We start from the raw sequence: 27807 nt of genomic DNA, 5'->3' as shown, positions 1-27807 counted from the left end.
CAGCGCCTGCCTCATTATTTTTTTTTAATTTATGGGGTTTTAATTGAAAAAATTGTGCAACATCTGTGGCTGCTTCCTAACACCTGTGTGCGACAAGGCTGATTTTCGGCAGTGATTGTCACAGCATTCTCATCTGGGCAATGCTGACTCAGTGCTGTGTGGCCTCCTCTGAGCTGCTAAGGGCAAGAACGATCCTTGGATGGTGTGTACGTAACATGTGATGGAAAACAAGGTGCTGAGGAACAAATATGAAAGACATCCCTTTTAAAAGGGGAAAGCTTGGCATGAGCAGGCAGTGAGTTTGCAATGGCTCACCTGAACAAATGCTGCTGGCACTCAGGGGGGAGAGCTGGGCTGCCAACCCAGCTGTGGTGTTATGGTAAGAGGAGGTGGCAGAGGGGATTTAGCCTTTCCATCAGCATTTTGGGCTGTGTTTGCACCCCAGTTCTTGCTGGGCATCCACTTTGTGATTGCCCCCAGCTCTAGCCCAGGAGCTGCCTGGTCCCTGAGGGGGGCACAGGCAAGGCTGGTGCTCCTCCTGCAGCCCTTTGCAGCAGCGTGTGCCACAGCAGTGACAGCTCTGGGACCTGCTGAGCCCAGGGGGGCTGTTGGCAGCAGGAATACAAACTGTCCTTCTGCCATTTACACAGCTGCTGTGGGCACCTGCCCTGCTCACTCCTGCTCTGACAAACATTTGCACATTTGCAGCACCCAGATGTGTCTGGGAAATGTCACCACCCGTGCTGGGACACGAGGAGCTGCTGCCGCCTTGGCCTTGCCAGCTGTGGACAGTGAACCCAGAAGGCAGCAGACACCCCCAGACGACTGAAAGCCCAGCATCCTTCTCCTTCATTGCTAGGTCTGGAGGCCCAGCACTGCCCTGGTAGTTTTTATCACGAGTAGAAGGATCCTGGAGCTCACTGCTGGCGTTGCCACCCAAATCCTCATGATTTTGACAGCCTTGAGTGCTGCCTACCGAAAGCTGCCCCCGTACAGCATCTCCCAGGGCTTGCTGTGCAGGTGCTGGCTGTAACAGTTCGGCTGTTCAGGAAGCACAGAGCAGCCTGGGAGGCTTACAGGTGCCTCTTACATTTCTACATGCTCGTGACAAAGCTGCTTGGTAGCATGAGTGAGCGAGGAGCAGCAGGGACACCGCTCTGGCTGTGCACAGGCTGAGGTTTCTTCCTTGCAGGAGCCTCCCTGTACAAAGCCGGAGGAGGTTTTATCCACTGCTCACAGCTCTGGGAAGCTCAGGCTGCCCTAAAATCCCTCTTCCCACTGTGACTTGGTAAATAAATAAAACCCTGTTCCCTGCTGAGCTCAGTAATGGCAGCAGGGCTGCCAGGGCAGCAGACAACCAGGGCTGGCAGGTGGAAAGAAGGGGCCAGCTGAGCAGTTTGGGCAGGGAATAAAGGAGCAGCAATGCAAATATTTCAGTGTCCTGCCCCTTGTCACTGCAGCTTGGCAACACCCCCGTGTAACATGGGCTTTTTGAGCAGATTCCCCCTTGCACATCCTGGGAGCAGCCCCCACTGCTCTCCCCTTCAGCACAGGATCACCATCACGCCCCCTCCTCAAACACTTGTTCAGCCTAAGAATTCCCCTCATCTCTCAGAGCACATTAAAAATCAATGTAATTACACAGCAAACATTAATTATGATCAGAAAATGCAACTGAGAGGGATTGATCTGGAGGAGGGTGGCAGCTAGCCACCAAATTACCAAACAGCAAATCAGTGGGGCTGGTCCAGACAGCAGAGCATCCTTAGTGACATGTGGCTTGACCTTGTCAGTCTCTGGTTTCTTTCATTGGCTCTCCCAGTTTGTGGTGGAAGTGGATAAATGTAATTTGTTTGTAGCTATATCTAGGTGCCCCTGGTATGGCTGCTAAGAGGACATGAGACAAGAGAAAGCAAATTGCTTGTCTCAACCTGGTAATCCCAAGAACACAGCTAATCCTGCTTGGGGTGAAACTTCATCCCTGCTATGGAGGTGACCTCCATGCAGATGCTTCCTCAGTTGGGTGTTGATGCTCTCCTGGGGACAGGACTCCCACACACCCCCTGTGCAGCCTGCACAGGCTCTCAGTCAACCTTGTCCTCAGGAAGCTTTTCCTGAGCATCTAACCCAAGACCTCTTGGCTGCAGTTTAAGCCTATTACAGCTTGTCCAACCCTTGACCAATTGATCAGCATCATTTTTCTAACTGCTTTTTTCTGCCCTGATGAATGTTACACATCCTACCTCCAGCTGTCTCAGTCCTGGAGCACAAACCAGCTCTCTCAGTCCATCTTCCCTGAAGCACATTTTCAAAACTCTGTGAACTCACTCAATTTGTCTGAATCTTTCTTAGACTTGTGATGCCAAAGCCTGGAGATATATGTCTCCAGCTGATGCATCACTAGCACTAAATAGAGCCAAATAAATTACCTCGCTGCCTTCTATCTGAAACTATTAATACATCTGTGGGCAAGATGTGCCTTTGCTCTCCCTTTCTCAAGCACCAGGTTATTGTCTGCTGCTCACTTTGAGGGCTACTCCATTGCTTGAGCCACTCTCCTGCTGGCTTACCAGTGCTTCCCCATCTCATATCTCTGATTTTGATATTGCCTTCCTAAGTGCAACACTTTGCACTCGACTTTATTGAATTTCAGTGTATTGATTTCAGGCCATTTCTCCAATTTATCAAGATCATTTTGCTCAGAGGAATCTGGCAGCAGCTTGTCTTATATCTGCTCTGTTGACAAAAGGTCTTTAGACCTCAGGGCTATCAAGCCAGAGCTTTGCATTAGTCCTGAAAATAGTCAGAAAGAACCACATGGGAGGCATGGGGACAGTGGCAGGTGGCAGTGACACACTGGCTCACACAGAACAGCCCCACGCTGCCATCTCAGACAGCAAAGGAGCAGAGGCAAGAGGAGGAGACAGGAGGAGCAAGATGGAAATGCTAATGGGTCCCCAAGGGTGAGAGCAGGGATACCTGCTGAGAGGTGCTGGGACCCTGCTGCAGCCCTGGGGACAGCCCTGGAGCAGGGGGATGGAGGGAGATGAGCACTGGGATTTAATAGTGCCTCTTTCCTTTCAGGTCAGCATGTGATGAGCTGCCCTGTTCCTACCTGAGGGCTTGCCAGCAGACTGGGAGAAGCCCTGCAGCATCAGGCATTAATGGCACTATCTGGGGACAGAGAAACTGGAGTGAGATGGAGACAGAAGTTCACCCTGGTGTGCACAAACCAGGTCAGATGGTTTTATTGTTGCTATTATTATTATAGTTGTTGTTGTTGTTTTTATTATTATTATTATGACCCAGAGATTGGAGTGCTCCACTCTTTTAAGGCACAGAAAGAGTCCTGGGAAGCTGCTGCTTGTCCTGGGGTGGAAGGAGCAGCTCCCAACCCTTCTGCTTGGGCACACTGCAGGAGCACAAGGCTTTGGACGAACATTATGGGTATACAGCAGTATCCACCCTCCCACCACGCTCTCCTTCCTCTACTTTTCCCACCAGCTTGCCAACAGCCCCTTCCTCTGCCTCCTCCTCCTGCCCCTCAGGAGGGCTGCAGTTCAGTCAACAATTACCCACATACTGGGAGGAATTTCCTCGAAAACTTTGCAGAAAAGCACCTCCTGCAGAGCTGCTTCCTGCTAAGCCCCCATTCTCCTGCGGAGGGCAGGTGAAACAGCTGCTGGCACTGCGGGAAGGCTGGGGAAGCATCGGGAGAGAGCTGCCAACAGCCCTGGGGAGGGGCAAGGCAGAGGCGTGATGGAGGGGCTGCAACAGCTTGGGAGAGGGCATTGGAGATGGATTCCTTGGGAAAAGGCTGACAAGACTCGACTGGAAAAAGGATAGCAAGGAAGAGATAGCAAAACTCCTCTGGGTGCAGAGGTCAGGAGGAGAGAAGAGGAGCAAGGTTTGGGTGAAGGCCTGGCAGCCACAGGAGCTCACCTTGGCTCTTGCCATGGTAATGATGCAGACACAGACGTGTGATAAGCTCTACTCTGCACACGCTTTAAAATCTAAGTCGCTTATGAATAAGTAATAATCCCTTATTCCCAGAGCCATAATCTATATTTAATTAAGAAAATAACTAAATGGTGGCAGTAAAAGGGGCTGTGTGGGGAAATGGAAAGAGGAACACTGTCAGATAAGCTGCAGTAAGAAAGGGAACAAACAGAAGCCTCAACATGGCAGAGGCAGCAGTGTAGCCTCCAGCTTGGCTGCAAACACAAGGTAAGCTGGCCTTCAGAACACCTGTCTGCAGCAAAGTCTGCCTCAAGAAGCTTCTTGGGTCAACAGGTGAGCTGCAGTTGGCCAAGAAGGACTCAGTCATCAACATGCAAGTGTGAAATTTCCTGCTGTCCAGTGGTGCTGGACTGTGCATGGAGAGAAAGGCACAGAGGAGCCAAAGCAGCCCGCACATCCTGTATGGGAGCACTCAACAAACACCTTCAACGCTGCCACAACAAAACTCTCTTACAGCATTTCTGTGCTCAGTGCCCAAGGTCTCCTAATGTCTGGCATTGGCACATCCAAGCAAGCCCTGCAGCTGAAAGCACACAGGGCTGGCCAGCTGTGAGCCTGGAAGGGGCCATGCCAGCCCAGCACTGGGCCAATGCTCAGAGCAGGTAGGGATGTTCATATAATGCCTGCAGGAGCTTGTCAGCCAGGCCAGAGCCCACAGCAGTGCTGTGCTGGACCCCTTCATGCACCCCTGGGACCACCATCCTGCTCAGTAGCACCCCAGCACCCACGGGCATTGGCTGCTTTTCAGGGCTCTTTGCCAAGGCTGGAGCTTGGCTTTTCCCCTGGTCTCTGTGCTGGGGATGGTGCTGATGTGAGCACTGAGCACCCCCTGCTCTGGACAAGAGAGAAAAGATGGACAGCAGTGTGGCCATAGATAGACTCACCACCCATGTCCAGAGCTGCTCCAACCCCACCAAAAACACCTCCCAGGTACATCCCCAGACCCTTCCCTCCTGGCATCTTTTCACCAGTTCCCAAAGCATCACTGCAGCCTTGCTCTGTTAACTATGTTTTACTTGTCATTCCACCCATGGGCTCTGCAGGTGACAGATGCCCCTCTGCTTCCTTGGATTGTAATAGTGGAAATGACAGCACGTTTTAAAGGCTGGGTTAGAGAGAATAAAACATCTCAGTCCACATACTATGCATTATAAATAGACTGTCTGGTTTTTAAATTGAAAAACAGCAATAATCACTGCTAAGAGCCTGCTGAACAAAACCAGCCTTATTACCACTGGGACAAATTCATACTTACCAAAAGAACACAAATATTTTTAAGCTGCTCTTGAGTTCCTAAGTTGCTAATGTCTTGCTGCTTCCCCTCACGGAGGTCCCCGGGAGCAGAGCCCCAGCAGGGACACGTGGGCAGTGCAAAGTGGGGGCAAGAAAGGGGAAGGTGATTTGGAGCAGGCTCAACTACGCCAGGCTGCAAAGAGAGGTGCCATCAGTTTTTTAGCTGTGCTCTTTTCCTCTAACTGCTGTTTTATGGTAGGAAAACAGGAGGTCTGGAAAAACGTGGGTGGAAAACCTGTGTGGAGGTGAGGAGCAGGCATGGGACAGGCTGTGTTTCAAGGGGCACAGCCATTCAGGCACGGCTGTGTTTCCTTTCCTTTAAGGGACAAAGAAAAGCACAACTTTTAAAGGACATGGTGTGCACAGAGCCCACCAGCCCACAGTGGGCAGCTGTCCCTGTGAAGGTGCTGCTGAGAGGTGAAGGAATGGTCCAGGGCAGCTGGGATGGCAGGTGTGTGAGCTGCAGGGACTTCTTGGGTTTGGATTATCCAGAGGGATAACAGATACCTCACTTTCCCATCACAGCTGTCACACTGCTGTCACACAGCAAGGTCAGGGCATGGGCAATAAATGCACTGAGGGAGGTGCAGGGATGGGATCCCCCAATCTGCCTGTTCTCCCCTTCTTTACCAGAACAAGCGACCAGGGCAGGGAGATGGGCCTGCAGAAACTGCCATGGGGAGCAGGGAGCATCTCAGTGGGATGAAAGGCATTGCTGCCAGGCCTCAGGGCTGTCCTGAGGGTGCAGAGCAGGCTGAGCTCTCACACAGCACAGACACGGGAAAGGAAAATTAAAGCAGCCTCATGCCAAGGTCCGGAGATCTTCCTTTCCTCTCTTCCCAGGCCACAGTACAGTGAGATCACCAGAAGCTGGCTGCTAAATCTGATCTGTCCTGTACTTTGGGAACACTGATGTACCACAGAAGTCATCAAGAAGCTGCAAAGGTGGCTGCCAACCCAGAGCCAGCAGCATGGCTCGAGCAGGTGGAGGGCTGGAGTTGGTGGAGGTAACACTCATCTGGGTTTTGGCCCCTGAATCAGAGGGCTGGACAGCATCAGCCATCACTGATCTGGAGCCAGCATCTGAATGACTGCAGAAGAAACTCACCCTGCCTGGAGCCCTGCCTGGGCACTGTGTCAGGCACAGCTGCCAGCAGGCTCATGCAGTTGGCCTGTCCTGTGTCATGATCAGCACAAGTGATGTGGGACTGAGAGCATGCCACAGCCCTGGCCACAGCAGCAGCAACCCTGAGCACAGCTCTGGAGCAGCCATACCGTGGGGGACAGGGCTAAGTGGGTCTTCTCTCTGCTGGAGCCTGACTGTGGCCACTGGGGAGGAAGCACAGACTTGTGAGGCTGATCTAGCAAGTGATGCTGACTGCTCCATGTTGCAAGTTGTCCCTGAGTGCAGCATGCAGGCTCAAATGTTACAGAGAAATAAGGAAGGTGTAGCCCTGGAAGGTGGAGGAGAAAGGAAAGGAACAATTTAATAATGAATATATTATATAGACATGTCATGCCTCTTGCCTGCTGGCATGGATTAATATCCATAAATCAAAGAGGAAGGAGCTGTTTTTAATGCTGGAGATGGATGCTGGTCCTCAGAAAATTGCTAAGGGGGCATTAATGAGGAGAGACATCTGGGAATGGCTCCAGGTGCATTGGCTGCAAGCACAGGAAATGCTGCAGTACTGCCATCAGCTAAAAATTATTCCTGTGCTGGGGACACGTGTGGTCCATGAGGACAACAGCTCAGGAACCACGGCCCCCATGTGGAGATGTTGGTCAAACTTAGGAGGAAGGTGGACAATCCCTTGGTTCTCTTCTCCACAAGGCAGCTGCTTCCCTTCTCTCACACACCAGGAACGTTGGCCCCGTCCTTTGACTTTGCTCAGCAAGAAGGTCCACACAGACCAAGTGATGGGACAGTCTCAGCCTGTGGAAGCCAGGAGCCAAAGCTGGAGTGAGACGTGCCATTAGACCCATCCTACCTCTGCTGGGCATGCAGCCACCAGAGACAGGAGTCAGGGACAGTGTCACCTCACGGCCACCAGCACTGCCAGGACACAGAGCATGGAGAGGGGTGCCTCTTCCTGCTGTTCCATGAAGCACTGGATCAAGCAGAGATAAAGATTGCCCTTTGGGGCTAGAAGGAGCTCTGAGGTTACATGGAGGGGACAGAGGGCAGAGGCCCAAAGCATGGAGCATCTCTCTGCAATGTTTCTGGAGCCCACGCTGAGGGTGGCTGGTGGGTGTCTGTGTAAGATGCAATTACTCTGTTGAACAAGCACAAGCCCTAAAGCATTGATCAGGGATGACCTCCTTGGGATTTTTCAGCAGCACAAGGCCCCTCCCAGGACTTCAGAGGGGTGTTAAACCCAGGGGCAAAGGCACAGTGAGACCTCTCACATCCCCAGGAGGTGTCTGTGTGGTGGGGGCTGCTATCAGGAAAAGGGAGATCCCTTCTGCTGTCAGTGTTTTTTCCTAAGTTGAGGGCATTGAGTGACAGGATTTCATTAATCACATTTTATGTGCATTTTTAAAACCCCTGAAATCTTCACTTTTTAAGATCATCTGCTCCTTTCCCACTCACCCTGTAATCTGGCAGGGGCTGCCTCTCATGCCTGCTCTCCGTCTGCCCTTCCTGGGACCACCTCCTTCCACTTGCAGGAGCCACTTTAGGCTCCACATTTGCAGCCCAATGGCAAGAGGCTGGATTCACAGAATAAACCTGCAGAGCCAGGGAGCCAGCCAGGGCTGGGGGAGCAGGACCAGGCTCAGGAGGCTGAGCAGGATCAGGCTCTCCAGGAGGGAGAGAGACACCCCCGGCTGCGTGGCACGCAGAGGTGAGAACCCTGCCAGGGAGAAACCTGGGAGCAAAGGATGCTAAGAAAGCATCCACTCACCATATGAATGGATTAGAGGGGAAAAGGGGAAAGAAAACAAGGCAGGAAGGAAGTGAGCAAAGGAAGGGCATGGCAGAGAGGGGCACAGAGCAGTGGATGGGAAGCTCACCAGCCAGGCAAAGCCCTGCACAGCACAGCTGCTGCTTTTCAGGTTGCACTGCAAGGGAAAGGTGTGACAGGGGAGGAAGCTGGGTCCTAGCACAGGGGGAGTCTGCCATCCCAGAGGGGAAGAGCACGATGGGGGGTAGGGATGTTGCTGGCTTGGAGGACCTTGAGGGCCGCTGGGACTGAGCTGTAGAGAGGGAAAGGAGGGATGGAGGAGGCTGAGTATTGAGAGATGCCTCAGCATTTCAGGGCTTATTCAAAATGAACACTCAGCTCCTGCAAGGTTCACCTCATGTGGCGAAGCAGCCCCAACTTCTGACAGCAGAGAAGGAGCAGCTGCTGTCCCAGGGTCCCGGCAGAGGGATGGAAACCCCAAGCATGAGATCCAGGGAGCTGCTACAAGCAAATCCATGTGGCAACATCAGAAAGCCATGCTGGGGCCGAGCTCACAGGCAGACAAGCTTAGCCCTCAGAGAGCAGGGAATTGCTGTCTGTCTGTGTCTCCCTCTGTTTTCTCTGATTTTATTGTGTTTTGTTTAATTGAATCACACACACACATGCACATAAAGCCCCAGCTCGTGGTGTAAAGTCTGTGAGAAAATGAGCAGCAAATGAACATTCCAGGAGGAGCAATGCTGAGCAAACACATGACACGGCACGAGCTGTGAGCAGGAGGAGAAACTGCCAGAGAGGGAAGAGGGAGCTGCAAAAAGGATTTTCCTAGGGGAAATGGAGCCCAAAGAAAGCAGAACAAGGGAAGGAGGAAAACCTGAGAGGAGAAGAGGACAGCCCAGATGATGCTGGTGGTTCCTGTGGTCACTGTGGCCAAACTCTGATCCCTGTGTGGAGCAGTTCAGAGCACAGGGAGAGAAAGCTCAGAGAAAGCTCACACAGCTTGTGGCCAGGGGATGGCTGGGCTCAAGGGACATGGCTCAAACTCCATCACTGCTCCAGGGCTCTCCTGCCCAAATATGAGCAAAACACTCCTCTGGACCCAGTAGCCAAGTCCACCAGGACCACTGTCATGACCAGCTCAGCCTCTCTCCTCTGGTGTGGCACTCACATCCCTCCCTCAGCCAGGACCCCCACTCCCTCTTGTCCCAGCTGGTGCACCTGCAGCTCCATACAAGATGCTCATCCTCAGGAGAATATTGGATACTGAGGAATGATGGATATGTGGGGTGAGACCATGATATGCTGGGGGATGTGCCCCAGCACTTCCCAGGCTCCTCATCCCCACAGAGCTGCACCCCAATGGCACCATCCAAACCCTGGATGAGCATTGCAGCCCCCAGCAGCCTGTGACCACAGTGCAGAGGGCAGGGACACAGAGGGGAAGGAGCATCTCCAGGACAGAGAGCTCTCTGTGCAGACAGGCAGCTCTCTTACCTCTCCTCTCCTCACCTCCCAGCTCACCCTGCTCACAAGGGGCTGGGAGGCAGCACAGCACTGATCAGCCACTCCCCAAGATGAGGTGCTCTTCAGTACTGGAGAAGTGCAGGGTTAAAGGATTCTGATTACCCTGCCCAGGCTCGCTGTGACAGGCTTCACATGTGCTCAGTCACATCCAGATATGAAGCCACTCTGAAAACCAAGACATTTATTCAAAGGAGCAGCAGCATTGCACACACATCTGCCTGTGTAAAGGAGAACTTCAAAAGGGCTGACAGTCACAGAGCCCAGCAGTAACCTTTGGCTAATTAGCTGTCTTGATTTTCTTGCCGTTTATTTTTATACTTCTTGGGCTCTGAAACGCATTTACTGTAATGTCAGAAAGGCCATGGTAAATATAAAGCTTCCTAGCAATAAGTATATCCACCCCACTGAGCTTTTGGGGCTGACAGCTCCAGCTTGGCGTGGGCCAGGTGGAGTGACAAAGCTTTGCTGAGGTTTTTGTCTTGCACAGGATTTACTGAGACTGTGCTGGTGGAAATGAAAAAGGCACCTGGGGCAAAGCAGGTATGAGCATGGAGCACAATGAGCACAGAGCAGAGGGCACCTGTAATGGTGCTTCCCTGAGGTCAAACCACAAATGAGCAGAAAAGACAGAGGGGTGAAGAAGTCTGCGGGATGCAAAGCCATGAGCCAGCTCACCAAGGAGAGGTGAGGTCAAGAAAAGCAGGCAACCAGAAAGGTGGGAGTGATGCTGAACCTGCAGAGAGAAGCAGGTGGGACCCCATTCTGAGCATTAAGGAAATCATCAGTGGGAGCTGCACTGCCTGTAGAAGCCACAGAGCCTTCCTGCTCCTGGACAGAGGAGAAAAGAGCCTGGAAATATTGAGATACTGACTGTATCTCATCCAACAAAGGATTTTCAAGTCCCATTGGGGTGGAAGGTAACAGTGCCTATTGAAGCAGGTCACTGCTCCCCACCCCAGCTGTGCTTGAAGTCTGTGTTCCAGGTGTCACTGCACAGGGCCACAGACACCCTGTGACCCTTGTCAGAGGGCTTGTGACCCTCTCTGAGGCACCCCAGGGCTCCCCTAACAAAGTCAGCCCCTCCATTCCTGGCTGCTACCCCCTCCATCCCAGCAGCTCCTGCACTGCACGGGCTCTGCATGGCAGCACTGCTGAGTGCCACTTGGCCAAGGTGCTGGGGCTAAGCTGGGGCGTGCACAGCCTGGGATGCTCCTTCCTGCTTCTCTCTGCAGAGACACGCAGCCACTCTTGCAGGGCAAAGCTCCTGCCCTGGGGCTGGGCACAGACGTGGGGCCAGGCTGAGCTGCACTGTGAGGAAACACCAAGGGTAAGAAAACAGCTTTGTAATCTCTGCACTGTGATCTCCAGCACAAACCACTCAGTATGTGGCTCTCCCTGGCCTGTGCACAGAGAAGATCAGTGAGAAGAAAACAGAAGAGACCAATGCATTAACGATCAGAAATGAAGCAGTGCTCCTCTGCCCCCAGATCTAGCAAGGAGAGCTCTGAGTCCCTGCAGATGGGTGGCAGGCACCCAGGACTTCAAACAGCCTCCCCCCTTGGCCGCTGCTCCTCCTGCCTGGCTGGGTGTCAGTCCCAGGACTGCCCTGGGTACCAGCTGGGAGAACTCAGTGCCAATTAAAAACCAGGCTCTTGTATCCCTTGAACTGCAGAGAAACAAAACCCATGAATTCAAACTTTGCCTTTTTTTTCCCCCAGATGAAGTCAGGAGTTGAGGAGACAGAACAGTGCTGAGTGCAATTGCTGTTGAAAGCTGCTGGCTGTTTCTGTGTGCTTCTTGAACTGCACCAGTGCAGCTATGCTGGAGTTGGTAACTGCAAATCTTTAATTTTAAGGGTCAAATCATTATAGAGTCACTCAGGGAAGTTTAGGAAGTTTACCTTTGACTCGGCTATGTAAAATCAACAAGAAATTCCCAACTGATCATAGTGATACACAGTTCCATCTCCAATCTCAAACATCCCTTCTACAAGTCAAACTAATATTTTCATTTTTAAACCCATTCTTCCACTTGAGGCTCGTGCTGCCTGATCAGAACCAAAATGTCTCAGATGGCTGGGCTGGACTTTGGGACTGACTTCAGCCAGCATTCAAATCTGAGTCTCCTCACCTCTGCTGAGCCTCAAGAGTTTCAGGACTGAGCTCTCTGCTGGGATGATGCACCTGCAAGGCAGAGCATGGCTCTGTGCAGGCCCTTAGTGAGCAGTTGGTTGAAAATCCCTTTGGCCTCACCCAAGCACCTTAAAAGCCCTTTGCACCAACAACCTGCACTGGGGTTGCTTTCATAAATACCATGGGGGCAGTTTCAAAGCATCTTAAACCTCACCAGGTTTGTGAGCAGAGCAAGGCACTGCTGCACCCACAGTCCTAAAACCACCCACAGGGTGGTGGCGAGCAGCAAGCACCGAAGGTTTCAGCGACAGGGAAGGAGTTATTCCATTGCTCAAGCAGAACAGGACAGACATGCAACACCAAGACTCAACCCTATCAGCCCTTTTATTGCCCATTTTCCTCAGACAGATGTATGTGATGCCTGTGTAACCCCAGCCCTCTGGCCTGGCCAGAGCCAGGGCATGGTGCAGGGATCTTTTAAAGGAGTTGGTGCCATTCAGGCAGGGAGGGTCCTGAGCTCGTCGGTCATGCATTTATGCCTGCATATACATTATTAAAGCCCTCCACATGACAGCTGCTGGCTGTTTCTACAGACTCTCTCCTCTGATGCCTCTCTCTGAGTCACGGCTGCGTAAAGCTCCTTGACAGACCTGGAGGATGAGAGATGTGGTAAAATCCCAAACATGAGTATTGCATCAAAGGTTCTGTGGTTATCAGAGCACAAATAACATCTCCCTCACAATTTCAGGGGCAGGAGTAGTGCAAAGGCTGTCTTACCACCCTCCTGGAGCACAGGGTCCATACCCAGGGCCCCAGTGTGTCAGGGCCAGTCCAAGATGCTCCATGGGGTGCACTGAGGTGCTCTGTCCATGCTGCTGGCAGAGGAGCTGGGGAAATCAGCAAGGAGCTGGTGGGTGGACTTGAGTGGGATTTCTCCTGCATGGAGAGCTCAGCAGCCCTCCACACATGCCTGGCAGTGTCAGTCACTCTCGGTTTAGCTGACACACAGGAGAGCCTCATGAGGGACTTTCAGAGGATGCTGCACACTAATGGTGGGAGATTGCCCCACATGCCTTCACCTGAGGCACTATGCAGTGCAAAATGAAAAGGGATGGCTGGGACAGTCTCCCCTCTCCCAATGATCTTTCTTTTTTCATTACCATCTTTCTTATTCTCCCCAGGCCTTTCATCTGCTCTGAAGCTGCTGCTGCCTCAGCCACCCAAGAAGAGTGAAGGATACCTGAGCATCCTGATGGACCCAACAGCCACTTCCAACAGCAGGTACCCTGCTCTGCCACGGGCATTCATTTACAGACACTATTCCGACCAATCCTTCAGGCTGGGCAGGAGGTTTTCCACCCAAATTTTGCTGGAGCTCTGCTCTGGGGGATAGCTATGGCCCCAGGAATCAGCACTGGGCTCCAAGGCAGGGGCACCTGCATGGGGAAAAGACCCCAGCCTGGGAATAGACAAGAAGCAAGACATCAGGGAGGATCACTGTTTCCATGGTGGATTTTCTAGCAGAGAGAATTCTGCTCCTCCTAACTCCAGCTCTCTGCAGAGTCAGTGACTCCTCCACCATATATTACATTTTATTCTATAAGTGCAAAGCAATTTCCATTGAGGGTAAGGACAGTGAAGCACAGGGAAAGAGAAGAATAATATCTCATCTTTCTTTAATCCCCACCATCCCAAAGGATCCTGGTGCCCTTCGCTTTACTTTCTATATGTATGCACAGTTAATTAGCATTGCCACAGAACTGCAGGTATTCTCAGACTTAGTAGAGGGAATATCTTGTAATAGAAGGGTAAGCAAATTGTTTCTGTTGTTTCCATTACAGCCAGCTTTGATTATCCAGGGTAATGGGATAACAGGCACAAAGCAAAAACATGGATAACATGAGACCTATGCAAATTAAGCTGGGGGGGGGGAAAAAAAGTGATGCTGAGAGTAATGAAGGAAAGAAAGGTCAGTGATAGTGATTAAGGAGCATGGAGATCCCTGTGTTAGCACTGCCTTAAGCTCACAAATCCATACACAATGGTACCTGGGCACGGTAGTTATGGAGCAAATCTGTAGGGTCTGTCCCTGTGAGAGGAAAGCAGAGACATCCCCTGCACAGCAAAGCCAAGCTGCAGCAGAGGGAGGCGAATTGCATTAATGCTGAGCATTTCAAAGCCTCTGTGTGAGGGATTTGTCATTAAAATGAATAAGATTTGGGCACTCAACCCACCTCCTCCCTACATGAGCAGGAAGAAGCCCAATTTAAAGGTCAGCATCTTAATGGTTTTCTCTGCGTATATACCAGGATAATTCCTCTCCAAACAGAAATCCAGCACCTCTTCGGTGAGGCACAGGCAGTGTTTGAAGGAGCACAAGAGCATCCACAGCTGAGGAGGCACAAGAGTACAGACAGGTACAGCTTCTATGTTAAAAGAGGCTCCAACTTCATCTCCTTGCAATACAGCCCAAGGAGAGGAAAAGGAACAGCACTGGAGCTCCTCTGTAGTCCCTCATCTCAGCAAAGACCAGATTCACTCCACTCTGTCAAAGGGGATGTTCAAATCCTTGGCACCAATATCGTGGAGGCAGCTCTGAAAAATCTCTGGTGGTGGGTGGATAAAAAGGGCACCAGTGGAGATGAGACAGAAAGAAGAGAGGGAGAAATCTTAGAGGAAGAACCTTCTTAATAGGTTTTATTGATTTAACCCAAAGAGAGAACAGTAGGGGAAAATATATGCCATTTAAATGTAAACCAGCAATAAAAATAATCATTAGAGTCATAATCTCAATCTGTTAGCATTTTATGTAGAGAAGATCTTAGTGGGAAATATTTTCTGAGTAAACTATTTGCATTTACTTATGAAGGAGCCTCTTAAATATAACTCAATCATTATCATGGACTTTTTTGCCGGGGTTGTTATCAGTACTCAGCTCTTGCAAGTGCCTGATGATTTCACAGCCCCTGTAGAGCCTGACTTGGAGAAGCTGCTGGCCCACCCCAGTTGGGATCTCCTGTCCATATCCCTGTGGATGTTCTTGTTTCCATACTGGAAATATCTGTGGGTTTCAATGGCAGCTAGAAATCATCACTCTCCACCCAAATGGTGATGTGACTTTGTCACTGGCCAAGAAGGCTGCATCCCTTGCTCAGATCTTGTGAGCTTTAATTGAGGAAAAGTAACTTCAGAGCATGTTTCCAGGCTCTGCACATTCCAGAAGAAGTGAGAACCACCTGACCATCTCTTTCAGCTTTCCCTCTTGTGAAAGAAAAGGAAAATGAGGGGTTTTCCCCTTGCTGCAGGGCTGGCAGTGAAGATGCAGGGCAGGAAGCCCTTTCCTGGTGCAGGAGGGGAGGTTGGATGTGTCCACCTGTATCCCAGAAGGAGCTTTTCTGGTCCAGTGTGTTTTCCCCAAGAGCAGTCCCCGTGGGGACACAGCCCTGCCACGTGCAGGTGCCCAGGGGAGGTCAGTGTCCCTGTGCCTCCCACGCCATGTGCATCTCAGCCACAAAGAAAGGGATAAATACCCTCTTCTGCCTGGGAGCACCTTTTAATCTTCTTGCTAGATTTTCATACACTAGTCCAGACTCCCAGCTGGGCCAGGCATGATCTCATTTAGCATCCCATGCACAGAGGCAGCTAAACCAAGGCTGCTATTTTATGCCATGCACAGGTAGGGGCTGGGGATGCTCTCACTGATGGCACTGGGGGTTCTCACCCCCCTGCAGCAGCCAGACCTTACCCCAGAGGGGAGAACATCCCATGGAGGTAGACACCTGGACCAGCATCCCCAGTAGGATGGGGGATGACAGCAGACAGTGCTGGGAAGCTCATCAGCCCCTTGCAGAGCTGCTGGTGGCAGGACATTTGTGGGCAGCAGGTGCCAGAGCAGCAGCTCTCCAGGGGCCAGGCAACAGCCAGGGTTCCACACCAGCAGCTGCCACTGGCAGAAGCCACTGCAGCTCCTGGAGTGGGTCTGGTCTTGTGTCCACAGCCTGGGGAGCAGGTCTGGTTCTGTGTCCACAGCCTGGGGAGCAGGTCTGGTTCTGTGTCCACAGCCTGGGGAGCAGGTCTGGCCCTGTGTCCACAGCCTGGGGAGCAGGTCTGGCCCTGTGTCCACAGCCTGGGGAGCAGGTCTGGCCCTGTGTCCACAGCCTGGGGAGCAGGTCTGGCCCTGTGTCCACAGCCTGGGGAGCAGGTCTGGCCCCTGATGCCCTGCTCATCACCAGATCTCCACACTCACAGTGGCCCTCACGCTGTGTGGGTAATTCAGGCTCGCAGGGGGGTTATTAAAATCCATTCAAAGCTAATGTCAGCCAGTTCAGTGTTAATGTCAGTGGCTGAGAGGCACAGCAGGAGTGGGTAGAGAAGGACTTTGATTTCCCCACTTGAATTTCCAAGCAGGGTGGGCTTGGCAGGCAGTGATGGGAAAGGGGAGCAGTGGTGGATGGAGGGTGCAGTGCCACATGTCACACAGCAGACAGGTGGGACTCGCAGCTTAATCCCAGCAGCCAAACATTTCACTGAGTGTTTTGCTTGACAGCATCTCTCCCTGGCTGGCCATTTCAGAGGCATGTTATCTGCCAGGATCCCAGCAGGTGAGTCTGCCTGAGCAATCAGCTCTGCACAGAGGCTGGGAAGGGGCTGTTGGTGTTGCTCCATGTGGGACTCCATCAGGTATTTCAGATGGATTGGACACCACACCCAGGCACTTCCCACCAGGTGCATTTGGAGGTTCAAACCACATGCCCCATCTTCTGCACTGACTCACAGCCCCCCAAACCTGCTGGGGTTGAAAGCAGGGCTGGGGTTTGCTCACGTCGGTCGGGTGAGTCCGAGCCATCCCCTGGATTTTGAAAAAAATCCGGGTAATTTCAGGATGTGGCCAGCATCGTGCAGGCTAAAAGTAATCAGAGCTCCGGGCTGTAAGCCGATTCCTTGCATATGACAGGAAGGAATTAGCCCCGTCTCTCCTCCCCCTGCCTCCCGGCAGCGTTCCTACACATGGGCACACACCTGGCAGGGGGCTGAGCCACGGGACACGTGTGTCCCTATGCTGGCTGGGGACAGGGTGACAAGGATCCTGGGTAGGCAGCGCACAAGTCCCACAGGCAGAAGGGGCACCGACAGCAGAGGAAATCTGCTCCACCCATCATTCACAGGGTATTGCCCCTCCACCTCCTTGCACTGGCACAGCAGTGCTGGGAACCCCCAGGTCTCCTTCCCAGCAGGTCCTGCCCTGGTTCTCCCCTGGTTTCAGCATCTGTTTGCAGCAGGGATTCCTCCACGTGCTGGGAAATGCATTGCAGTCTCTTAACAGCTCATCCTGTCTGGAAGCTTTTCCTCGTGTGTAAATACAATGTGTATAACAGTGGCCTCGTTTCGCACTATAGGAGTGCATCAGACACAGCTAAAGGTACTGAGGATGGCTCAAATGGTCCAAATTTAACATTTGGTTATGTAGGCTGAATATTTCAGTGAGTTTTTAGGTTAGAAGGTGCTGTAAATGGAGCCTGACCTCCTAGACAGTGAATTTTACCCAGGGATTTAAATCAAGTCTGACCATTAAGCTTCATCCTTCTGACAGATAAAAATTAGTCTGGTTCATAAGCAAGGGGGACAGCTGCTGAAGGCAGACTGGTCACAAGCCACAAGATCAAAGTGTTGAACAACATCTCTGAAGGGCAGCAGGTCCTGCCTGATGATACAGCACAAACCGGGTTATTTTGCTTTAGCATGTCTGATTTGTGAAATGAGGGTAACAAGCAGTTCTGAGGTTAAAGCCAGTGTTCAAAAGCAATATTTGGTGCTGCTGTTTTCACCTAGAAAATAGCTGCCATTCAAAAACCAACAGTATTAGAGAAAAGTGAAACTCTAGTGGTTGCCAGCCATCAGCCAGACGGGTCAATGAGGGGGTTTAGGGTGGCAGGACAATTGAGATGTGTGGCACTAGCAGACCCAAGTCCCATCCTGTGCCCCTCGGGAGAGGGGCCACAGGGGTGGGAAGGAGTTGCATCTCCCTGCAGCTGGCATCTCATGCCACGTGGCAGGTTACCAAGCAGCTGAGAGCGGGAGACGATTTCTTTTGCCAGTTCTCTAATTTATCTAATGAGCAAGAAAATAAATCAAGCTGACAGTCACCCAGGTGGTTTTGGGCCTCAGCTCCTCACAGTCCCCTTGTTCTCCCAGCCCATTTTATAACAGGGTTACAACCCCAGGACACTGCACTAACTCCTGCTGTAATCTTTTCTTTACCAACGTCACTTAGCAGATGGAGTCATTTAGATGTGCTCACGTTTAAATGAGTGGCTTGCCCTAAAAGGGACAGAGCTGGGGCTGCTGGCACGGTTTTTGGGATCGTTCGCCTAGAAAATGCTTAGCAGGGGAAGCAGTTGGCAGGCAGATTTCACGGACATGGCACCGCTGTCCTCTGCCAGCAAAATTACAAGGCTGAAATCCAGGAGCTGGATGGGGCCAAAGCGTTCACAGCAAACAATTTAATTGATGAATGAAGTGAATTGCCCAGGAGATGGCTTTTAGTCATCTGCCCAGTGCATGAAGCTGCTTGGAGAAGGGTTTGCACAGTCGGGTGTGGCCTGGGATGGGCTGACTGGGGTTTCCCATGGTGGGAACCTTCACCTGAGCCCCCTGGGCATCTCCTCCCTGGCAGAGCACCCCAGTGCTGTGAGCCTGGCTACCTCCAGGCTTGCCAATCCAAGGTACTTACAGTTGTTACTGCTCCTAAGCCTTTGTGGCTGGACCAGTGATGGGACCATGCAGATCTCAGCACTCAGTGCTGGAAACAGAGCCAGCACAAGGCAAGGAGGAACAGCACCAATCTAAACAGCAAAAGCTACTTTTCAGCTCCTGCAAGAAATTCCATAGCAGTCTCAGAGGTCTCTCCTCTCGAGCTCCCTGACCTCCTGCACAAGGCTACCTCCATAAGCTCCTTTCATTTGGTCTAATAAAGTTAACTAGTTCTCCAGCTCTTCCAAGAAGAATAGGCATAAAAATGTGCATTGAGATGAATGCTTACAACCCTTGAAAATACCTCTTGCTTGTGAAAGGCTTCTGAGGAATGAATAGAAGGGACAATGATTACCGAAAAAGGAGGAAATATTGTTCATGCTGCCTGGGAAGCGTTTGACCCAGCCCTTGCAAAAGCTGGAGAGAAAAAGGAGGAAGAAGGCAGAGAGCTGAGACACTAATGGCAATCATTGCTCTGTTGGGAGCAATATCTCACAATGTCCATGGAGATCAATCCCAAATTATTCAGCCTAATAGTTCTCAAAACAAACTCTAATTCTGCTCCTTTGTGGCAGGCATGAAGCTTTCTCTGCAAGGCCCATTTTACATCTTAGGTAACTCAGTGCTGCATGGTGTAACACTCCATTGTGAAATCCCTGCAGGAGCCTTTGATGCCAGCATCTTCCAGACGAGATGCAGAGCTTATCAGCTCAAATAACACAACTGTCTTTTATCCTTTGTGTCCCAAGCCTGCTGTTTTGGCACTTATATTTGTAATTCATTGCCTGGCTCTGGGTCTGGATCCATCTGGACAGGCAAACTGTCTATCTGTCTGCATTGCTGAGATATTTGTGTCTGCCCCAAGGGACCTGAGCACCTAAGCTCTGCTTATCTTCATTGATGCTTAGGTTCCTAATTGGTTAAAAGTCATTTTGGAAAGGTGGTGTTAAGGGCTGCAGGCTTGTAGATGCTTTCAAAATGACTTCCCCCGGGCCAGGCTGTCCATCTTTCCCTGGGACTGCATCCCTGGTCTGGTCTGGCTTCCAGACATGCCTGTGTGCCTCCAGCCCTGCTGTCCCTCCCTTCCAGATCAGTGCCAGCCCACAGACCAGCCTGCCTTTCACCAGTAGTACATTTTCTTCAAAAAAGGACAAATGAGGTGGAAGAAGAAAAGGTGAAAACATGATAATAGCTGTGGGAAAAGGCCGCTGCTAAAGATTTGACAATGCTGGAAATAGAGGCTCAGAGAAAAGTTTTTCTCCAAAAATTATTCTTTTCAATCTCAACAGCACACTGAAGAGAAGTTAAGGCACACTTTTTAGCACCTTTTGTACTCAAATTCGAAATTCACCTGTCTAACCAAGCAATAACAGAAATAATCTTTTTTTATCCAGCTGCACATTTTGCTACAGAAATTTGTTTCCATTAAGCTATTCCCTTTTGTCCTCTTAGAAAGCATCTTTTAAATAATAACAGTGTAAAAAAAAAATTACACACTACCCAAAAAACTCAACCCTGTCAACCGTGCACTTTTATACAAAAGTTATCTCCTTCTTTCAATTGATTGATGAAAACTCTTTTCATAATGTCAAGGTGGAGATGAGGAAGAGAGAGAAAATTTCAAAGTGCCCAGCACAGCTAGTCATTTGAACAGGGAACATGGGGCAAAATCTGGTCTTAGAAAACTGAGCTACAGCTCCAACATGAACCTGATATTCTTTTTCTGCTTTGTAAAACACAATTTCGTAGAAGCTGGGATGGAAGCATGCACTGCACTTCTCATCTGCAGGGGAGAAATAATGTGCTTTTTCTTTATTCCCTAAATCTCAAAAGAAGAATGTGAATTCAATCTTTAAAAAAATAAAAATTTAAATGCTACTACAATAAGTCTCACTGCTGCCACACTTTTGGGAGCGCGGCAGCCACAGTTCGGGCGCTCAGGGATTCCCCAGGAAGGTCAGACTCGGAGAAGATCCCACCAGGAACCACCCCATGATCAGCAGTGTGAGAAACACAACCCTGGCTTGCTGTCGTGTCTGCATCACACTCTTTCCTGCTGGGAATGAGTGCCATGAGGCTCCCCTTCACCATCCACTCCTGGGGAGGATTTCCCAGCACTCAGCCCTCTCCTCTCCGGCTCCATCCCTGCTGGCTCTCTCCCACGGGCAGCTGCCTCACACCAGCTACTCCTCTCACTCCAGAGATGCCACCCCTCACCTCTGAGCCTGTGTGTCACTGCTGGTCCCAGCCACAGTCCTGAATGTCTCCTAGTTGCTGTCCTCGGGGGCAGGGAGGCACACTGGACACGGCATTCGGGTCCCACGAGGTGGTCACCAAGCCCAGTATTTAAACTGCAAGGATAAAAGAGAAAGCATAAGAGGGAGTTTCAACAAAAGGGATAAAAGATTGATTGATGGTTTGATTAATACCAAGCCATCCCAGGGACAGAACAGCTGCTTAAACCATGGATCAAACACAGAGACACAGGCACCAGAGGTGAAGGGGAAGAAGACCACAGGGAGGTCCAAATGAGAGCAGCTGCTCAAGAGAGTAACTAAAAGGGAAAAGAAATCCACTTGCCAATGGATTTGGGACTGTGAGAAATGCTGGAAGGGAATCTGGGACTGAAGTAAAAAGAATGGGACAAATGCCAGGCAAGGATGGAAAAAGATGCAGGGAAGAAAGATAGCTCTGGGCATGCCCAGGGCAGATGGTACAAAACATCAATGCAGAGCTCCTGGAGGAGTGAGGAGCCACTGCCACCACCAGCACCAGCCACCCAGCATGCGCAGGTTTTAACAAGTTTAATACTCCTTGTTACACCTGAAGATCGGTCTCATAAATGTATTTTGATATCTTAAGTGTGATTTTATTGCTCTCAGTGGTCAGTTCCCACACCTTCACTGTTTTTCTATTACTTTTGGATGCCTGGCTGGCCAGGGCTCTCTGCTTCCCACTGCTGTCAGCTCCTGCTCACCTGTGATGCCAAACAACCAGTACAGCAAGAAGAAGTGACACTGAGGGTAACAGTACTCATCTTTGTGATATTCAATGTCTTGTTTTATTATCATCTCCACAGTAACAATAATAGCAATATTGGGGACAACCATTTTGTTACTCCTCCTGTTAGTAATATTCAGACATGACCTAAGAGGTATTTCAGCAAGACAACACAAATCCTGTGCAAGATCCAGGAGAATGGGGCAGTTAATTAAATGTCAGAGTGATGGACAGAGCTGGGACAAGCCTGGAACAATATCAGAGAGCTGGACAACCTCTGGCAAGCACAGGGAGATGGATGGATCTGGGACACGTCCCAGACCTCTCCCCCAGCAGACGCAGAACCCTCCTACCCCCCACACCATTAAACACAACATTGCTCCCTCTCTGTCACTGCTTCATTGACTTATGCAGGTGAGGAAATTTCCTGGGGAAAGCTGCCTTCCAAGCCATGTCACTGATCACAGCCTGAGCTAGTGACATTTTTATACCTCCAAATTGTGCAAAGAAAATAAAGAGCCCCATTGAAAATGACAGTGTCTTAGAAGTGTGTTTTACCAGCATATGTGTGAACTCACAGCAGGTAGGGGTTTATTTTGCAAAAAATTTCTTGTCATTTTTCCAAACTAGACATTCATAAGAGAGGCAGGTGGTGGCCGGGGAATATGGAGAGAGAATGGAAGCCGGAGGGTGTTCCAAAACTCCAAGAATATTAGAGAACAAAAGGAAGCCTGTGACAGATACTGGGCAATCTGTAAGTCATCAGGAAGAGTGCAGAGCATAATAGACTAATCAATCAGGCAGACAAGGGTGAAGAGTCACGGGGAGGCAATAGGTAGTTGGAGGTCAGTTATGAAATTTAATGTCTAAATTGGAAGGAGAAGAGCACAAGAACAATGACAGGTGTTTGAATACACATAGGTGAACGTTGGATTGGTGATTTCCAGGAGAGTGAATGTTGGATGGGAATATTATGGGGGTAAGGAAAAATAACCTGGTATTTTAGAGACAGGCACATATTCTGTGAAGTGAAAGGCTGAGCTGGCGAGACTTTAAAGTACTGTTCCATTTCAGAAAATGCTGCTGGAAGACAGACAGTGGGGCTCCCTGGTGCTTGTTCCTCTGGGTTTCCAGACAAACTTTGTCAGGTTAGAAGCAAAACAAAAGAAAGTGATGCTTTTCCTAAGCATAAGTCCTGCAAATAACAGCTGGGATCTGAAAGCCAAGCCAGACCCTTTCTAGCTGGTGCTTTCTCATCAGCATGAGTAATCTCTAATCCAGTTAGCTGAGATGCAGGGAAGTTGCACACTGCCACGCATGAGAAGATGGGGATTCTGCAGGTGAATTTAATTACTCCTTCCACAGAGAAAGTGGGAGTCAATAAGGCACCACTCACCCTCCATTAGCAGCTGGGCTGCACAGGAAGCATCATTTACTGCTCTTTCTAAGCTAAGGGGGAACAGTCCCGTTACACCCAAAGGAAAGCTTGACTTAATGTGAAGTAATTTCTACCAACACTTTTCTGACCTTAAGTGCATGTTACAAAGGGGTGACACAGTCCTTCTAAGAACAGTTAGACCCAAGCAATTAGAGCTGAATGAACAATTCCTAATGAATAATCGTTTGGCAAACTTCACCTCATTTTATGCTCAGGAAACATTCACACACAGATTGCAAAGTCCTCACGTTTCTTTCTCAATGGATATAACTTGCTGGTTTTTTTTCCACTGAGCAAATAGCAACGTAACAGTTCATTGAAAAATCTGCAATCAAGCACAGGCTGGGTGGATGGGTTATGCCAGGCACGTGCTGCTGTTCCTCCAGCTCTTCCATTGAGTGAGGGATCGGAACAGGTCCAAGAAATGTGAATCAGGTCTGTTACCCCTCTTGTTTGAAATTCCCTTTTGCCAAACCTGCCAGTGCTGGAGCACATTTACTGGGCTGAGCCATGGATATGGGCAATGTGGGAAGGGAGCCAGCTGTGGTCCCTCTGTAACTGATGGAGAGAGCCTGGTATTGTCAAAGCCACTGGAGAGCTATTCACCAAGGACACACTGGAGAACCTGGAGACCTTTAGATGATGACCCTGACTCCCGTAAACCCTTAAGACCACCTGCTTATCTCTCCATGCTGGCCAGGGCTGGGGAGGAAGGGGCACAGGTGAGCAGCCCAGGAGGTGGAAGCCCTGGTGAGGCTGGAGCAAAGCTGGCAGCCAACCTGCTGGTGGCTGCAGGAGCTGAGAACAAAGTGTGCTGTGACACCCAGAGGGATAAGGGAGTGTGGAGCAATAACTCAGGCTCTCAAAGCAGAGCATATTAGGAGATCAATGGGACAGACATTAGACCAAAGGAGAAACTCCAGAGAGACAGGAGCAATTCTTTTCCTCCTCCTTCTCCCTCGTTGCTAAGGATTTTTTTTCTTCCCATTTAATACCATCCTCATTGTTTTTAAATGAACAGCAAAGCCAGTGGGTTCCACATGGCATTAGCAATGTGTTTGTGAAAGGGAGAACGACTGGCTCCTAGCAGGATTTGATAAAAGCCTCTCCAAGTTCTGAGTGATTTACAGCTGCAGAAAACAAACACGGACTGATACAAATGCAGAGAGAGGCACTGACATCCAGGTACACTCAATTACCAATTCATCAGCCCAAGTGAACTTGAAGGGCTTTTCAAACTCTACATGGCTCTAAATTAAAGGAAATATTTAGATGGATAACGTTCTTCAGTGGGGGAGAAGAAGACTAATTTGCTGATCTTCAGCTCAGGAGCCCTGGCCTTTCGTGGGGAAAGGGCCACAGGAAAGGAGTGCAGGTGGCAGCTCCCACTCCCCTCATGGGACCAGGGAATGGACAAACATCAGGATGATGTTCACACACTGTTGCAAAGCTGTCAGCACACAGCTCTCTCTGTCTCCTCACCGTGCCAGTCCCCAAACAGACATTTTTTCCCTGTCTCTAAAAACTTTGCTTTTACCTGCCCTGGAGGTAATAGTGGAAAAGATGTGAAAATAACCAATTTTTTGGTTCACTGGTTGAACTAAAAAAAAAAGAGGAAAAAAAAAATCACTGCACAGTGACCCCAAATTGGAATTGTCCAGGGTCTCCACAGAAAAATAGCTATAAATACATATATATAAAAGATATAGATCTATGGTCAAACAATGGTTTAATTCAATCTGAAACTAACTCATGGGGAATGTCATTTTCCCCTCCATCCCCTGCCCAGAAACCCATTTTTTCACGAGAAGAAATGATTTACAGCTCCACACCCCAGCAGCACTGACACAGGCACAGTGTTTGGTATCTTCCCCTGTTCAATGAAGCTCCTCCATGCTGGGGCAAGGGGCCCTTCATTGCTATTCTGATACAAACTCTGGCAGCTGGGGGTAGGAACAGAAGGAGTCCGGCTGCTGAGAGACTGCAGGGAACTCTTTGTTAGTTGTTCATGCAGAAACTGTTTTGATTTCAGTGTCTAATTGATATCTTGGGGAAATCTTTACAAAAGACAGTGCATCCTCCCCAGAGCCCACCTGTGTGTGCTCAGCTGAGGGGCCCCACGCTGCCAGTGCTGATGGAGCCCCAAGGCTGGGGGGTTGTCCCTGTTCCCCTTCTCCACCTCCTTGTCCCACAGGTTGAGAGAGCTGAACCAGCATGAGAGCCCTGGGGCAGTTGGAAGGGTGGGAGCTGAGCTCCACTGCTGCTCCAATTTTTGGCAGAGAGGAGACTTTGGAGAGTTCTGTGCCGTGATGTCTGTTCATCAGCAGTCTGTTCATCTCCCTCAGGAGAAGGGACTGCCTGCATCCCTCTGGAAGCTGCCAGCCTCATCCCTCCTCCTGCCAGAAGCAGCATCAAGCCCTGAATTTTCCACTGGATATCAGCCCTCCTCTTTCCTCTGGCCTCCTCCAAAGACAGCAGCCATGGCTCACACATGCAGCTCCAAGGCTGGCTCTGAACTATTTAGAGGCACAGCAGGTATTTTAATTATTCACGCCAAGCACGCCTTGCTTGCTAACGACTCTGAAGCTGTCATAGCTGCATGGGGTGGAGCAGAGCCCTGCCAGCAGCTCCCCATGGCCTGCCCTTGGGGCAAAGCCTGGCTCTGCAAAACAACCATGATCCAGTGCTGTCACTGAGGGCAGGGGGGGACACTTGGGTGAGGAACACGCGGGCAGATCTGTCCAGTCCTGTGGGCACTTGCCCACCCAGCCCATTGTCCAACCTCCTGCCTGGCACCTCTCATCCTCCAGGCCAGGGCCAAATGCTTTGCTATTACTGCCAGCTGCTGTGCCCCACACTGACAGATCAGCTCTTGTCATATTTTAAGGGCACTGGAATTACCAAAATGCAAGGAAAAGGAGGAGTACTTATACAGCACAGCTGGGCGGCTTCAGATGAAGGCACTGGAGGGGATGACACACTTCCTCGCTGCCTTGAGCTGCTCCCAGGGTTTGATGCAAGGAGCTGTTTTGGAAAACAAGCCCTTGCCACCCTGCAGCAATGTCTTTATTTGCTTCTTCCTTCCCAGTACCATCAAAAATATTTGCTGCAATAGCATCACTCTTCTTAGAGACATTAGGAAAAGATTGTTTGCCCAGAGGGTTTTTGGGCCCTGGAACAGGCTCCCCAGGGAAGTGGTTGCAGCACCAAGCCTACCAGAGTTCAAGAAAAGTTTGGATGACTCTCAGGTGCCTGGTGTGATTCTTGGGGTTGGCTGTCCTGTGTAGGGCCAGGAGCTGGACTCAATGACCCTTCTGGACCCCTTCCAACTCAGGATATTCTGTGATTCTGTGATTCTGACCCACATCCCTCCTTGGCAGAGCAAACTCAGCTGTTTCAAGGTGAAATATGAGCAGAAAGAAGGTTGGTGTCCCACCCTGATGGCTGGAAGGAAGATAGCTTGTGTTGAAGGGAGCCAGGCTCACCCCAGGCTCACAGAGGCTTTTCTCAGCTCTAGAGTGCAGGTGAGGGGCAGAGACAGGAACCCCACCTGCAGAAGCATCAGGGCTGTGGGCTCCTTCCTTTTTACCCCACTGAATCTCAGTTAAAGGTGAGCTTCCTTTGGGGACCTCAGGATTTCTACCTGAGGTTGATCTGTTTTCTTGGAGGTTCCTCTCAGTTATTTCTCTTATCTCTGGTAATTAAGAGGCTCTTCTTCCCTGCCTCTGCTCTTCCCTCCCTTCCTCACCATTACCTCAAGGTAAATTTGGAGGATTTCCAAGAATATTCAGGACCTGCTTTCCCCCTCTTCAAAATAAGCAAGAGCCTCATCATGGTAACCCTGAGCTCCAGGGCTCTTCTCTAGCAGCAACTCCCTGTGGGCAAAGCCTGAGAGCAGAGAGGCCCCCACAAAAGCACATGCCCTGGTTGAAGAGCCAGGCTCTTCAAGCCTCCTGGACCATCAGAGCCAGCCCCTCTCTTTTTAACCTGCATGTTTTTTAATGCTAATTTCCACCACATGCCCAATTCGAAGCTCTAATAATGAACAACTGCTTTCTTCCTTTCCTTCTGATTTCATATTCATGAGTCAGGGTTTCCTGGCACTAAACGCAAATGCTAAACGGAAATCGCTGCACAGTGACACGTCTGTGTAGCTTCACTGTCCATTTATTTGCCTTTTCAAAGAGCTGCTGTGTTAAGCAAACATCTCTGCCTGGATGCTATCTGGAGGAGTTTGTCTGGTACGGCGTGGTGCCTGCCGGGGCGGGGGAAGCGCCTCGGTGCGATGGTGTCTCGCAGCTCTGCTTTTGCTCCAGGGTACTTCTTGTACAGTAAGTTTGAGCTCGGTGAATGTCTCAACCTTTTCTGGAATATTTTGCTTGAATCTTGGCAGGATGTGTTCAGCTCTGACACAGAGAGGGATGAAGCAGGGAACTCCCTGAGAGAAACACGTCCCCTGCTTCGGCTTGGGCTCCACCGCGGGCTCCTGCAGGCAGCAGTGGGCAGGTGTCTTGGCAGGGGAAGCAAAGAGGCACCTGTAACATCACTGGGCAAATCATTTTTCTGGTAACTAGAAAATTCGCATACACGTGCAAACAACAAAAACCAAACCAAAACAAAATCAATAAACAAACAAAACAAAGCAAACAAACAAAAGAACCCCAAACATTTCAGGCTTCATCCAAGTTTCTGGCCATCTTCCAAAGGAGAGAGACAAAAGACATCTTGAAAAAAGAAATGTTTC

The 27807-nt window shown here is 50.3% G+C and overlaps 1 protein-coding gene across 2 annotated transcripts in view; it reads right to left on the bottom strand.

Moving 5' to 3' along the window:
* ELFN1 (extracellular leucine rich repeat and fibronectin type III domain containing 1) overlaps window positions 1-27807 on the bottom strand; it is a 104347-nt gene that overhangs the window by 25064 nt on the left and 51476 nt on the right. For both annotated transcript variants that reach the window (XM_038151355.1, XM_038151356.1), the window contains exon 3: window positions 20843-20976. The gene's annotated coding sequence lies outside the window, so the exon portion shown is untranslated. The remainder of the gene's footprint in view (window positions 1-20842; window positions 20977-27807) is intronic.

Source organism: Motacilla alba, chromosome 14 (assembly GCF_015832195.1).
Source record: "Motacilla alba alba isolate MOTALB_02 chromosome 14, Motacilla_alba_V1.0_pri, whole genome shotgun sequence".
Taxonomy (NCBI): Eukaryota; Metazoa; Chordata; class Aves; order Passeriformes; family Motacillidae; genus Motacilla; species Motacilla alba.
Note: the sequence above shows the minus strand (reverse complement) of the source record. Positions and strands in the feature narration are given on the sequence as shown.